General features: G+C 61.2%; 1 pseudogene; it reads left to right on the plus strand.

The window, feature by feature from the left end:
- The first annotated feature begins 1,287 nt into the window (after nt 1–1,287).
- On the plus strand, nt 1,288–13,205 carry LOC140897693 (von Willebrand factor A domain-containing protein 5A-like; annotated as a pseudogene).
- Nucleotides 13,206–15,122: the final 1,917 nt, after the last annotated feature.

The raw sequence follows: 15,122 nt of genomic DNA on the forward strand, positions 1-15,122 counted from the left end.
ATCCCGCATCCGCCTGCCAGCTCAGGATGGAACTAACTCTCCTTCTACTTGTGCTGGGTAAGTGACCTCCTTCGGCCCGCATCCCTCTGTCTGTCTTTCTGGAGATCCCCCGCCCAGCATCCCTCCATCCCTCTGCACCCCGATCCCCTCCCTGGAGCTCACACCTCTTCTCTTCTCTTCCCTTCCAGCCTCTCTCCAGCTTCTCCCCAGGCCGGTGTCCCCCACATTTAATGACGTCTCCTTTCCTTGCTGAAATGCTCGCAGCGAGGGTGAGGGGGTATCAGGGAGTGGGGGGTGGGGATCCTCCTCCTCTCACACTGTGATGTTTGGAATTGCAAGGAAGGGGGGATCCCTGGGTACCCCCCGTGTCATCCCCTGGGTGGGTCAGGCTGCCCTGTTCACAGGTGCATCCTATGAACCTGCCCCAGCAGCAGCTATGGTCCAGAGCCACTTCCGTGGGGGTGGAAGAGCGACGCGTCCCAGCTCAGGCCGTAGGGGAGAAGATGCCGCATCCCCCGGGCGCTACCTCATTGGCAGCCTCAGCAGAGAGAGTGAGGTCTGGAGGGACCATGGAGACTGACCTCCCACCTCCCCATTACAATGATTCCCCCCTGGCCAGAGGTCCGTGGGGGTGGGGCTGTGTGTGGAGGGGGGGGCCTCTTTCTGCCCCAGCTCTGGGCTCCCACCCACAGAGGACTCAGGGCGGGGGGGCAGATCCAGCACTATCCACCAGGACATTAAGGGCAGGTTCTGCAGAGACCCCAGAGGAAACGCGGTGGGTGGAAAATTCCCCCCTCCCTTCCCCACATGTGGCCGAGCTTCCTCATGTCTCTCGGATGCCTTCTCGCTACTGAGAGGAAGGTGTGATGGTCGACTGACGGGTTCTCCCCCCTCTTCCACCACTGCCCCTGGATGGAGAGTGTGGGGTGAATACCCTGATGGGAAAGGGGTATCTTGGAGTTGAAACATTTGCATCCACAATCCTCCCGGCTTTTTGCACCATAAAGGGACAGGAAGGAGCAAGGAGCAGTTTGGAGACCCCCCCTTCCCCAGCCCCAGTTCAAGGATGGGAAATGGCAGGATGTGTGGAGCGAAGAGTTTGCAGACGGTCCCTGGCTCCCGGGTCGGGGATCGGGGGCCGCCAACTGTGCAGACGGTCCCTGGGTTATAGAAGCTAAATGGGGATTTGGCAGACGCTCCTTGGCTGGGGGGTGAAGCGTTTGCAGACGCTCCCTGGCTGGGTTGGGTTGGGGGTGAGGCGTTTGCAGACGCTCCCTGGCGGGGGGCGGGGCTCGCGGGGACACTCTCCCTCCCAGCCTGGCTCAGGGCTTCGCTGCTCAGAGAGGGAGCGAGAAGGTACCGGGGGTGCGGATCGGGCCCCAGTCGGGCCCCCTCCCCTGGGGGGCCTGGACCCACTGGTCCTAGCCCCCTTCCCCTCCGTGTCCAGGGACCCCCACCCCCTGGTCTGGGTCCATCCCCCGACTGAGGGTTTCGCTCCTGCAGAGTCTCCCCGCCCTGGCTGCGGGGCCCTGCGTGCCGGGCGGGTTTGGGGGTGTTTGGAGGGAGGTGACCCCGAAACGTTTCTGCTCCTCCCCCTCCCCCGCACGATCCACCCTCCCTTTCCGCGCTTCTCCCTGCGTGGATTTCCCAGGGGCCATCCCCGTGGTGCCTGGCCGGTGCGAGGACACAAATCTCAACCCTCCCTTTTTGCAAGGAGGGGCACCGACCCTGACCTTGGGGCGGAGGGTCTATGGCGACTGCTCCAGCCTGGGGTGAAAGCTGAGTAAATAGCAGGGCCGTGTCCCTGCCAAGAACGGCCAGGAGCTGGAGCCTGCTCCACAAACCTCTGCTTCTCTGCAGGGCGAGAAGGGCCTAGCTGGGTTAACACCCCCCCAGTGACCGACCCAGGTCCCCTGCACCCCCTGTCACTGCTCCAGAGGCCCCCCAGGGGCTGGGGATAGAACCCAGCAGTCCTGGCTCCCAGCCCCCTCGTTCTAACGCACGAGTCCCTCATCTCCCTTCATTCTGTCTGTCCGTCTGACCCCCGCACCTCTCCTTCCTTCCATCTGTCCATCCATCCCCATTTACCTCCCTGTGTTTCTCTCTCCATCCCCCAACTGCCAGCTGTACCCCAGTCCCTGCCTGCCCCTCCCTGCCGGGGGCTGGTGCAGTTGGGGCAGAGCCGTGACTCTGATCTCGGGAGCTTGGGCCTGTGGGACTCCCTGCCACAGGACCTGGCTGAGCAGGGGGGTGGGGCTGGGGTCTCAGAGCCATCGCCGAGTGTGTGTGTGTGTGTGGGGGGGGGGGGGGGTCAGGGCACCCTGTGGCCATCAGTTTCCATGGGAACCCCATTATCTCACCCCCCTCCCCCGCTTCCCCTCACACAGATCCCCGACCCCGGAGCCGAGATGATGAGCTGCGGCCTCCTGACCAGCTCCAAGGAGCCGGGTGAGTCAGGGCTGCGGGGGACGGTGCCATGAGGGGGAGGGTGGCCCCATGGCTGACATGGCTCCTCCCCCCATGCCCATGGGGGGTCTGTAGCCGATATCCCCCTCCCCCCAGTGCCCCTGCACCACAGCTCGGTGTCGGTGTTGATCCGAGGCTTTGTGGCGGACGTGGGCTGCCAGCTGCTCCACAGGAACGAGGAGCCGGGGCCCGTGGAGGCCGTGTTCAAATGCCCCGTGGACGCTGAGGCGCTGTCGATGCCTTCCAGGCCTGGCTGCGGGGGGCCTGCATCCAGGCCCAGCTCCAGGAGAAGAGACAGGTGCTGGGGGGCAGGGGTCCCGGGGGGGAGAGAGGAGGGGGCCGGGCTGGGGGGATCTCGGGGTGACCCCATCTCTCCCGGCAGGTGCATGAGCTGTCCAGGGATGTGCTCGTCGGGAGGGCAGGGGATCTTGGGGGGCAGGGGGATCTCGAGGTGACCCCGTCTCTCCAGCAGGCACAGGAGCTGCATGGGGATGCGCTGGCCGGGGGGCAGAGCTCGTTCCTGCTGCAGCAGGAGGAGGCCGGGGGCGACATGTTCAGCTGCTCTCTGGGGAATTTGTCCCCCGGGGAGGAGGCGATGCTGACCCTGAGCTACACCTACGAGCTGCTGCTGGAGCATGATGGGGCCGCCCGCTACGTGCTGCCAACCGTGCTGCACCCTCGCTACACGCCCCACGGTGAGACCCACAGATCCCCCTGCAGCCTCGCTACATGCCCTCCAGTGAGACCCACAGATCCCCCCCATACTCCCCTGTACCCCGGCTGTGTGCTTCCGGCCATGCTGCACCCCTTTTGACATGCCTCATGTTGAAACCAGGCCTATTGGTGGCCTAGATCCCGCATAGCTCCCTGTACCACATAGCCCCCAGAACCCCAGCTACACACCCCACGGTGAGTGATCCCACAGTCTGTAAGTCCCTGAAATCTCCATAGCCCCTTCTATGTACCCCACACTGAAAGACCCACATAGCCCTCATAATGCCCAATAGGCCACTACTGTGTTCCCTGTGGCAAGTGCCCCCCCCAGGGTCTGCAGTCCCTGCCCTAGTGTATGTGACCCACCCCAGCCATCCTGAAATCCCCTGATATCCCAGCCCAATACACCCCCAATACCTCATACTCCCCATTCTTCCCCCCACTCTCCCAGCCCCCTGGCCTTCACCCCTGGGTCTCTCTCTGCAGGGTGGGATGGGGAGAACATCACCCCAGGAGGTCCCGCGGGTCCTCCACGGGGAGCTGCCCTACACCCTGAGCCTAAGCGCCATGCTGCAGTCGCCCCACAGCATCCACTGCTCTCCAACTGCCCCCTCAGCCCCCTTAGCTATACAGCCAGGGACCACCACTGCCCAGGTAAGGGCTCATCCGGACACCTGGGTCCCAGCCATTCCCACTGGGAGGAGGGTGCTGGGGGTGGGGCAGCGGGGAGGGTTCTGGGGCGAGGAGTGGGTTCCAGGGAACGGGGCTGTGGGCGGTGGGGGAGGTCCCAGGGGGTGAGAGATGTGGTGTAGGGCAGGGGGTGGGTCCCGAAAGGGGGAGCATGGGCCAGACTCTTTGGGTGATTATGGGGGTGGGGGAATTGAGCGACTCCAACGGATTTGGGGAATTTCCCAATTTCTCTGGGGAAAATCTGGACAGGTGGAAATCTGCCAGTTTGGGGATGAAATCCCTGGCAGTCGCTGGGCTCTGTAAGTCTTTAGTGTCTGGGATTTTCCCTCGCCTTGTTTCTCAGTGGAAGTAAATGGAGGTGGGGGGACCAGGAAAATGTCACCCCCAAATTGGAAAGATTTAGCCCCCCCAAAATGTCAAATTTTTGCAATTTTTCACCAGGAAAATCCAAATTCCCACATTGGCCTTTGGGGTTGTTCTTCCTTCTTTTCTCTCCACCTAACCCGGGGGGGCCCAGCCAGCGTTCCCACGGTCTGCCCCCCCCCCGTCTCCATTGCGGGGTGCCGAGCTGAGCGCAAGAGCCAGCGGGACCCTGCCCCCCCAGGACCCGTGTGGAGGTGACTGTGTGTCTGTCGCCCCCCAGGTGTCGCTGGCCCAGGCCCCCCCGTGGGACCGGGACTTGGAGCTGCTGGTGTATTACGCGGAGCCACCCAAACCCAGCGCGGTGCTGGAGGCCGGGCTGCCCGGAGCCGAGCCAGGTGCGGGAGGGGATCCTGAACCCTACTACCCCTGGGCGGGGGCGCAGAGGGGGATCCATGGGGTGGGGATCTGGGGAGGGTGAGGTAGGTGCTGAGCGGTGACATGGGATCGGGGGGGGCACAGGGCAATGAGGGGGATGATGGGGGAATGGGGGGTCCTAGGACTGATGTAGGTAGATGCTGGGGGAATCTGGGGGCAGGCGAGGGTCAGGGGACAGGAGCGGGGGGTCTTGGCAGAGCTGGCATTGGCAGGGCGGGGTGTCTGGGAGCAGGCGGGCACTGGGGAGCACTGCAGGTTTGGGAGGCATGGGGGAGAACTGGGTATGGGAGAGCAGGCCCTGGGGGGCTGGGTATTGGGGGTGGGGGGATCTAAAGAGAGAGGGGGTGGGGGAGGGACAGAGCAGTGGGGGTGGGTCTCTGGGGGGCGGCTCTGAGTCATGGGGCTCTGAGGGGGCGGCTCACAGGGACTCGACCCCATGCCCACCCCATTTGGGGGCTGGCCCCCATCTCCCTGCAGGTTGCCTGATGGGCGACCCGGCCGTGATGATGACCCTGCTGCCCAGAGTGCCCAAGGCGGTGCCGGCCCAGAGGCGGGCCGGGGAGTTCGTCCTCCTGCTGGGCCGCTCCGGCAGCACAGCCTGCCCCATGGACGCAGAGACCTGTCCCGCCAGTGCATCAACAGCACCAAGGCACGGCCGGGCGGGAGGCTGCGCTCGATGGGCTCGTGGGGCCGTGCCAGGGGAGCAGCCCAGGCTGGCTGGGCCCGTGGGGCTGACTCTCCATCCGTCTGTCTGTCCCCAGGAGACCCTGGTCCTGCTGTTGAAGAGTTTGCCCCTGGGCTATTATTTCAACATCTATGGCTTTGGGTCTGAGTTCGAGTCGTTCTACCCGTGAGTCCGAAGGGCAGGGAGGGGTCTGGCTGGGTTAGGAGGCAAGGCTGGTTAGTGGACAGAGGGTGTCTCTTGGTTAGGGGGCAGGGCTGGTTATGGGACAGAGTGTGTCTGTGGGTTGGGGGAAGGGCTGGTTAGGGGACAGGGGTGTCGGTGGGTGAGGGGGCAGGGCTGGCTGGGGGCAGGGTGTCCCTGGCTCCGGCTGTCCCAGCCCCAGACCTGTCGGCGCCCCCCGCAGGCAGAGCGTGGAGAATACCCAGCAGACCAAGGCCGAGTCCCTGCAGCGCCTCCAGCTGCTCCAGGCTCACCTGGGGGGCACCGAGATCTTGGAGCCGCTATGAGCCATTTACCGCAGCCCCTGCCGGGACGGGCACCCACACCAGGTGCCGGGGTGCCAGGGCCAGCCGGAGGGGCATCCTGGGAAGGGCTTGGAGAGTGATTGTGGGGCCGAGGGGTGATGTGGGGGGTCTCAGAGAGGGATGCGGGCCTGCGGGGACAGACTCACAGACTTTCAGGACCGAAGGGAACATCATGATCATCTCATCAGGCCCCAGCTCCTCGCCCGCCATCCCCCCCCCCCCCCCCCGCCCCGTGACAGTGCTCAGCTCCTCGCTCCCCCCGGGGACAGCCCCACCTCTCAGGCTGAGTCACCGGCACCCCCAAACCCTGAGTTACAGGCGTCAGGTCACAGCGACTCCCCCCAGTTGCTCCAGTTCAAACCAGTGAGTGCCCCAGGCTGCTGAGGGAGACCAACCCCCTCGGGTCTCTGCCAGTCTGAGCCAGGGGAAAATCCCTTCCCCACCCCACACGTGGGGGTCAGCTTGCCCAGAGGATGGGGGTGAGACCCCCCCAGCCAGCCCCCTGGGAAGGATTCTCTGCAGTAACTCTGAGCCCCCCGCCCCACTCCCAGTGCCCCGCTGCCGCCCATGGGGTGTTTGCTCCCAGCTGTTGCTGTGGGCCATACGCCATTACAGGCGCCTCCTTGCCAGCCCTCCCTCCCCCCACCCCCCGCTCCCCTCAGCTGTTGAAGGGGGAGACCCTGGGAGAGGGGATCGGAGAGGGGCTGGGGGCCCTGTGGGGCAGCCGAGCGGGGCCAAGAGGTTGCTTGGAGTGGGCCTGGGGCTCTGGGCCAGATGGGGTGTGAGCAGGGCGTGGTAGGTAGCAACTGCTGGGGGCGGATACCTCTGTATAGAGCTGGGAGGGGCAGCGCTTTGTGCTGTGCCCAGCTCTGGGGGGTGCCCTGCAGCCGGGAGGGGCAGGGAGGTCACTGGTGGGGGGTCAGGAGGGAGCTCCTGGAAAAGTGCCCACAGCAGTCAGTGGGTTCTTGTCTCCAGGGGCTGGTGAACATGTGATGGGTGGGGGTTGGGGTCATGCCTAGGGGTTGGGGGTCACAGAGATAGGGGAGGTCAGCAGTCCCTGTCTGTCAGCCCCTCAGGGGAGATCTCTGGGAGGGGAGGGATGGGGCTGGGGATCTCTGGGAGGGTCAGTGGGGCAGACTCTCCGAGGGGCTGCTCCCGTTCCCAACAGGGTGGGGGTGTTTCTGGGGGGGTTGGGGTCCCCGGCTCTGACAGTGTCTCTCCCCCGCTCAGCTGTTCGTGTTTACGGACGAGGAGGCAGAGAACACCCAGGACATCATCGCAGAGGTGCAGCATCACCGGGGGACCCACAGGTAACTGAGGGTGCCTAACCCCATTAGCATTGCCATCATGTGGCCCCCCCACCACCATAATGCCCAGCATCTGCCCAACACTTTGCCTCACCCTGCCACCCAGCCCCGCTAGCATGGGGAGCCCCCCCCAGTCCAGCCAGCCCTACTGGCCCCTCTCCAACTGCCCTGCCCCCCCCAGAGCACTGGATGGGCCCCACCAGCTCTGCCCCTCCCAATCCGGTCTCTGCCCCCCAGCAGGTGCTTCTCCTTCGGCATCGGGGATGGGGCCTCCACGGCTCTGATCAAAGGCATCGCCCGGGCAGTCGGGGGCAGCGCCGAGTTCATCACCGGCCAGAACCGCATGCAGCCCAAGGTGAGAACCCAGCAATCCTGGCTCCCAGCTCCCCCACTCGAGCCTACTAGACCCCACTCCCCTCCAGAGCTGGGGATAAGACCCAGGCGTCCTGGCCCACCCTGTGTGTCCCGGTCCCCCACCAGGTGCTGCAGTCTCTGAAGCGGGCCCTGCAGCCGGCGGTGACCGGGATCTCACTGAGCTGGGATGCAGGCCGAGCTGGTGCACTGGGACCCCGAGGTGATCTTTGCTGGGCAGCGGTGCCTTGTCTACGCCCAGCTCCGCGGGTAGCCCCAGGTGAGAGAGTGAGGTCCCCGCACTGGGATGCCCCCAGGACTTGGGGTCAGTGACTGAGCCAGGAGCCCCACAGTCCCCTCCTGGGCGATAACTCTGACCCCTTACGATGGCCATTGGGCCAGGGGTCTCTGTGTTACCCCAGCCCCATTGATCTGAATGGGAATTGATAAATCTGACCTCTCACGGTGGCCATTAGGCTGCAGGTCTCTGTACTAGCCTGGCTGCATTGATCTCAGGGCCGGTCTACACTACAAATGTTCATCTCCTGCCAACGTAGCACTGTCTGCACGGGGGGCTACGGTCGGTGTAACTACGCCGCTCATGGGTGTGGATTTTTCATGCCCCTGAGCGATGTAGTTCTACCAAAGTATGTAGTGTAGACGAGACCTCGGTGGGGATTGATAACTCTGACCTCTGATGATGGCCACTGGGCTGGAAGTCTCTGTGCTACCCCAGCCCCATTGAGCTCAATGGGGATTGTTATCTCTGGACCCTAATGCCGGCCATTGGGCTTACGAAGCCAGCCCCTCCAACTGGTGTTAATTGGGTGTATTTGCCCCCTTCATTCTGTAAGCTGGGTCTGAGGGGTCCCAGGGCATCTTCTCCCCCCTTGCATTCCACCTCTGACCACCTTTCTTTCCCCGCAGCCCCCAGACATTCCCATGGGGGGCATCACCCTGCAGTACCGCATCCAGGACCAGACCTACAAGGACACGCTGCAGTTCTCCCTGCAGCCACAGGATGGAGACAGGTGACAGCAATGCTCCCCTGGCTCCCATCCCCCACCCCAGGCAGCTGGGTCCTGCCCCCCCAAGTCCTCACCCCAACAGAACAGAGACAGGATGGGACCAGCCCCCTTCTGTGACCACTAGACCCCACTCCCTTCCTGGGGCGAGGATAGAACCCAGGAGTCCTGGCACCCACCCACCCCCATCCCGCTAGACCCTGCTCCCCTCCCCACAGCGGCTGGAACCCAGGTGTCCAGGGCTGACCCCGTGAATCTTTCTCCCTGGCACAGGCTGCCCGTTCACCGGCTGGCTGCCAAGTCGCTGCTGCTGGAGCTGGAGGGGGCCGTGGGCGCGGGGTTGGAGGGGGACGGGCGCCGGGCACTGGAGGCCAGCCTGAGCTTGGGGGTCGTCTGCTCCCTCACGGCCTACGTGGGGGTGGACATGGAGCGGGGGCAGCTGGTGCAGGGGCTGCTGGTGAGACGGGATGTCCCGCTGGCAGGTAACCCCCGAAGGGGCTGGGGCTCCTGGCGCCACGGGGGGACCCAGCATGTGGGGGGAACTCGGATGGGAGGGGGAACCTGGCGCCAGGGAGGGGCGCAATTCAGGGAGGGATCCCAGCACAGAGGGGATCCCAGTGTAAGAGGGGGGGACCCAGAAGGGGCATGCGGGGGGCGTCATGTTTACGGGATAATGTCCCTTTGGCCCTCTCCTTGCCCCCCTGACTCCCGGGGGCTGTGCTGTCCCCTCCCTGCTCCAGGGCAACGGCGACCCCAATCCCCATACCTCTGGGGCATGGGGAGAGCAGGGGCGCTGGCAGGGTGAGACGGGGACTAGCACATGGGGGGGGGGGTGTGTGTGTCCCCCAGCCAGAAGAGTGGGACCTGTGTCAGACAGATGGACAGAAGCAGACAGGCATGCAGAGACCCAGGGTCAGACAGGGACAGAGACCGAGAATCAGCCGACAGACCCAGACAGGGACAGGACGGAGAGACACAGAGAGAGAAACAGACCCAGTCAGACAGACAGACCAACCCAGATAGAGGCCGGGACAGGAGGGGCGGGCACATTGCTGTCATGAGCAGACCTGGCTAGTAGGGGGCCTCTCGCCCCCCGGCATCCTGCCATCATCCATGGAGCGCAGCACCCACCCCTGCATCCCTTGGGGCTGGAGGAGGGGTCCTGGCTGGTGGGAGAAGAATGGGGCTGTGGGGACTGGATCTGGGGGTCGCAGTCAGGGGGGAAGGGGCAGGAGCTGGGAGATCCTTCCTGTGATGGAGCTGTGGGGAGAGGAGGATGGGGCTGGGTGTGGGGAGGTCCCATCTCGGGGAAAGGGGCTGGGGGGTATGGAGGAGGGGTCCCAGCGGTGCGTTGGCTCTAAGTGCCTGGCGGGGGGGACAGAATTCTCTTCCCTCCCTTTGCTTCTCTGGGTCTGTCTTCGGGCTCTTGTCCCGTGACTTGGCTGCAGCACGTGAGTACCACTGCTACGCATGCCTGCAGCTCCCAAAGTCCAGCGCCGGCCATCTCCCTCGCAATCGCCTGTCCTGGCTCTGTGGCCTCCCAAAGCTCAGCCCCCAAGGGCAGACAGTCCTGCAATCAGGGGGCCCCACCGGAGATGGCACCCCAGAAAGGTGAAGGGGGCTGGGAGTCAGGACTCCGGGGGTGGGTCAACGCCAGGGTGACGCTTCTTCGGGTTAGAGACCCATGTGCCCTGAAGGTCACGGAGCTGTGCAAGTCTTTAAAAACGACATAGAAAACGAAGGAAATTCCTGGGTGAAAAACCTTTGTGTCGCTGAGGGAGGGGGAATTCTTGGCTGTTTTTTTTTGTGTCGTGATGCAAATTATGTTGAAAGAAAATGAATAAAAAAATAAGGAAACCCCCAGGCAAAAAACTCTGTGAAGGTGGAATTTGGGGTGTAAGGTTTGTGTCAGTGAGCTAAGGATGTGTGTGGGGAGTGGCGGGGGGGTGGGATCGGTAGTTTTTCATAACAGGAATGTCTCTGAGCAGTTTTCTGTGAAATAAACCCAGAGGGAAATTCCCAGGCAAAAAAAAAAACCTTGTGAAGCTGGATCTGAGCTTGGATGTTTGTACAGGCGAGTTCAGGGGCAAAAGTCTTTATTGGCACCTTCTGGTTTATAAACGAAGAAACCCCCAAAAGGCAGAAATTTTAAAGTGAAGGTAACCTTAAAGCCTGCATTTGGAGAGTTTGGAAATACAAAGTGACTGTAGCCCAGATAACGTTAACTCTGCCCCGTAACCCTGGCCCATGCATGGCTATAATATCATATAGACTCTGAAACATCCCATCCCCCGCTACCCCTTTAGACTCTTGTGTCTCTCTCCGGACGTAGGTCTGTATCACAGGTTGTAGTGGGGGATGGTCCTGGGGTCAGACTGTGTTTGAGAAACAGCGTGGGGTCGTGGAATTAATGTCTGTGTAGGAACATTCACAGGGAGTTGGGTGCCTATCTCTGATTGAAAGTTAATTGTCATCCCATGGGTGCAAGAAGGGACAGAGTTAAGGATGACTGTGGTGGGGTTAAGGGTGCAGAAGAGCAGGTTAAGGACACCCATGGAGGGACAGAGTTAAGGACACACAGAGGGTGACAGTTAAGGTTGTTGGCTGTCCCCCAGCCTGGACAGGCCATGTCGCTGTTCCGTACCCACAACCCTGTGCCAGCCCCATCTCCCTGTGTCTCTCCCCAGAGTGGGCACCGGAGGAGTCTCCCTTGCTGAGGCTGGTGTCTCTGCAAAATGCCGAAGTCTGGTGGAACCTGGACCCCCATCTGGCTGCTGTGCTGGGGGTGAGCGAGACCGACGCCAGGGTGAGGATACCCAGTGAGGTGAGCGGGGGTGCAGAGGAGAGGGGAGAGATCGGGGGCAGGTGCCATGGGTTGGGCCTGTTTTCTGCTCCCAGATGAGATTGGGGAGGGTAGTCTGAGGGTGACTGGATTAAAGGTCCCCTGAACCTGGAGCCCAGTGGGCGAGACGGGCCGAGATCAGGGGGCTGGGAACCCCCTAACGGGGTCGGAGCATTGGATCGAGGGGGCCCAGGGCCAGGTAGAGGCACCCAGGTTGGGCTCTGTCTCAGGCCATCTCTCTACTCCCTGGACATGGCCCTGGGCATCTGGGTAGAGGGTCCATGGAGGGGGAGCGGGGGCGATAGGAACCCTCTGAGTCGGGGTGGGGGGATGGAGTGGGGGGTCCCTAGGGAAGGGGGAGGGCTGGGTGAGGGATGGAGGTCAGGGGAGGGGACCAGGCTGGGCGCTGACTCAGGCTGTCTCTATCCCGCCCCACACAGGACGTGACCCCCAGCATCTGGGCCACAGTGCTGGCCATGGTCTGGCTGCACGGCCGGGCCGTGGGGCAGCGTGACGAGTCGAGCTACTGGAGGCCAAGGCTGTGGGCTGGGTGCGGGACTGAGCAGGTGAAAGGGAGCCTGGGGGGTGGGGGGCAGGGACAGGGTCCAGGGTCTCGACCCTGAGAGCCCCTGCCCCATGGGGCCCCTGAGCCTGGGCCCCAGGAACCTCCATCCTCATGCCCCTGTCCCCACGGCCCAGAGCCATGAGCCTGCCCCCCATGTCCCATAGCTCAGCCCCCTTCAGGGCCCTGAGAGCCTGTGCCCCATGGGTCCCAGGGCTCCCATTCCTGAGATTCCTGCCCCCCAGGGCCCCACAGCCCAGCCCTCGAGAGCCCCCATCCTCAGCCTCTCCCCATCCCAATCCCAGCACCCTTCTGGGGTTTCTGTGCCCCGCCCCTCAGCACCTTTAATTCCCAGCTTCCCAACCCCCACGCCAGTTCCCCAAATGCTGTGAGCTCTGTTCCCTTTTTCCCCAGGCCCTCCCCTTGTTCCCCAGGCTGGTGTCTCTCCAGTACCCCGCTCTCATTTCAGGGGACCGGCTGGGCGAGTGCCTGGAAGCCGCCAATGCCGTGCTGGGCTGCAGTGTTGGCCCTGCCATCTTCAGGCTCTGAGCCCCCTCTAGGATCCCCACACCCGGTCCCCAAACTACCCTGGGCGTCCAACTGGGAGCCCGAGGGCCAGTAGGGGACACTGGGTGCAGACCCACTTGGCTGGCCTGTGCCCAGCCCGGAGTAAACCCCCAGCTGGGATCCCATCTCTGCCACCAGTTCGGATGCATCTGCCTCTCGCTGGCTGAAGAGGAGCAATGGCTGTCCCCCGGCTCCACCCCACTCTGACCCACTGTTCAGTAACCCCCACGCTGCTCACAGCCGCCACCTCCTCTCCGCATTGTGGGGGAGTCCTTGGTATCACCTGCATCAATGTCACACATTTCTTCGCTTTTTACAAATGACTGAGGGGTCCCTCTGTAAACAGCCCCCGGCCCCCACCCCAGAGGTGGCTGCACTGACCTCGCCCTGCATGAGCCATCCAGTGTCAACCTAGTCCCATCTGCACGGAGTTCAGCTACTGGACAGCCAGCCAGACCAACCGGATCTTTGCTTTTCCAAACATGACCTCCTTTTGTTGTAATGGCAGTTTTCTCTTCACTGGACAATCCTGAACGCAAACACGAGCACAGTGATTGGCTTAATTCTTCATTTCCTCTCTGCCTAGGTCCAGACTAGAGCTGGTCAGACATTTTCCAGCTGAACAGTGCTGTGTTGGCAAGTGCAATTCTGTGATGAAGGCTGAAAGGTGGAACCAGACAGCAGATGGAGGAAGCTTGCCCCATGCTGCGTGTTGTGAATCTGTCCCCATTCACCAGCTGCTGAATTCTCTACCACAGGAAGAAATGCTTCAAAACCTGACCGTCCATCTCGACGGTTAATGCTCACGCTGTGTCCATCCTGGGCAGCACCGGGCCCTTCTCAGGACATCCTGGGACTCAAGCAAACGATGAAAGACCTCAGCTGGTTAATTCCCTGGAAAGAAAGTGCTGTTTTTATCAAGAAACTGCAGGAACATAAGGAAGAAGCAAACAGTTTTCCCATTTCATGTTAGCCAGCACTGACCTCCTTTGAACAGCTTTCAGCATATGACTCCGTGCTGGGTGGTGTCCCTATTTCAGCCTTTCCGTGTCCGAGAAGGCAACTCAACAAATTCAATTTACAGCCACATTGCGCAGCGACTCCAGGGAAGGATTAAGATACTAGGTAATAGATTAATTGCCTTAAGGCCTGAAGGAATGCTGCCCTGGGACGGAGATTTCTCCAAAGGCCAGACGGAATTCAGAGATCTTAATTCTCACTTCCCGCTGTGAATAGTGGAACTTCAATACCAGGAAATGGCCCACCTGATGATCACTTTAGATAAGCTATTACCAGCAGGACAGTGGGGTGGGAGGAGGTATTGGTTCATATTCTCTGTGTATATATAAAGTCTGCTGCAGTTTCCACGATATGCATCTGATGAAGTGAGCTGTAGCTCACGAAAGCTTATGCTCTAATAAATTGGTTAGTCTCTAAGGTGCCACAAGTACTCCTTTTCTTTTTGCGAATACAGACTAACACGGCTGTTACTCTGAATACCAGCAGTGACACCCTGGCGCCATTGAAATCAAAGGCTGTTTTGTCTTCGACTCCAGCGGGCACAGTATTTCAGCCCATATTACGAGGCTTTTGCAAAATGAAAATCCCAACCTACTATCCTGTTCCAAACCCACTGAAGTCAGAGGAAAGGCTCTTTCACAGACAGCTGGGGAACCAGCTCCCATTGAAAACTCCAGCCGGAGTGAGTCTTTCCAGTGGTCTTTAGATAAACTCCATTGGTAGAAGCTGATTGCCTAGCTCCCTTCTGCGCCTTTGGATATCCCAGCTTCCAGCTGACTCCAGTGAACTTTGAAGCAGAGCCAGTCTGTATTTCTGAGCCTTTAGATAGATAGATAGAAAATCCACACAAAGAATAAATAAATAGAATCATACGACCGTCTGTACTCACACGTATGTGACCATAAATAGCCTCACGTACTGTAGCATACTCATTAATGTATGAACCCTCCAGCCTGTAATGCCCCATCTGTTCCCATCTGGTCCTGGGTCCTAGGTCCTCTCCTTGGCTCTGGCTGGGCTTGGCATGCTAGCGACTAGAGCAGGGGACTGGCCCATGGCGTTCCCGGGTTCTGTTTTGGTTCCTGGAAGCAAATGTGGCCTAGTGGGTTGAGTAGGGGCGACTGGGACTCAGGACTTCTGGCTTCTACTGTGGTAAAAGCATCACAGAGAAAACATAATAATGACAAGAAACCGATGTAAACACGCTGAGCATAGCAGGAGTCACCCGTCAGTCTTATGGGGCCCCAGCAGGTCAGAGACTTTCCAACGCTTCCGCCAGCCCAGAAGGTCCTGTCAGTCGATGGTTCCGAGTCAGTTCAAGCTCATCCTTTCAGAGCAAAAGTCCTTTCTTTGTTTCCTCGTTTCTGGAAAAGCCAGCTTGACCCAATGTGTGCGAACCCCCCAGAGGGCGTGGAACTTCTGCGGAGCGGATCAGTCTCCGGTGGGGTGTCTACACTGCATCGTAAACCCAGGCTTGTGGACTCGGTGTTTCCAAGCCCGTGCTTGAGAGTCCACACTGCATTGGAAGCCTGGGTTTACAATGCTGGACCTGGGTCTCACAGCTGTGCTAA

Source organism: Lepidochelys kempii, chromosome 14 (genome assembly GCF_965140265.1).
Source record: "Lepidochelys kempii isolate rLepKem1 chromosome 14, rLepKem1.hap2, whole genome shotgun sequence".
Lineage (NCBI taxonomy): Eukaryota > Metazoa > Chordata > Testudines > Cheloniidae > Lepidochelys > Lepidochelys kempii.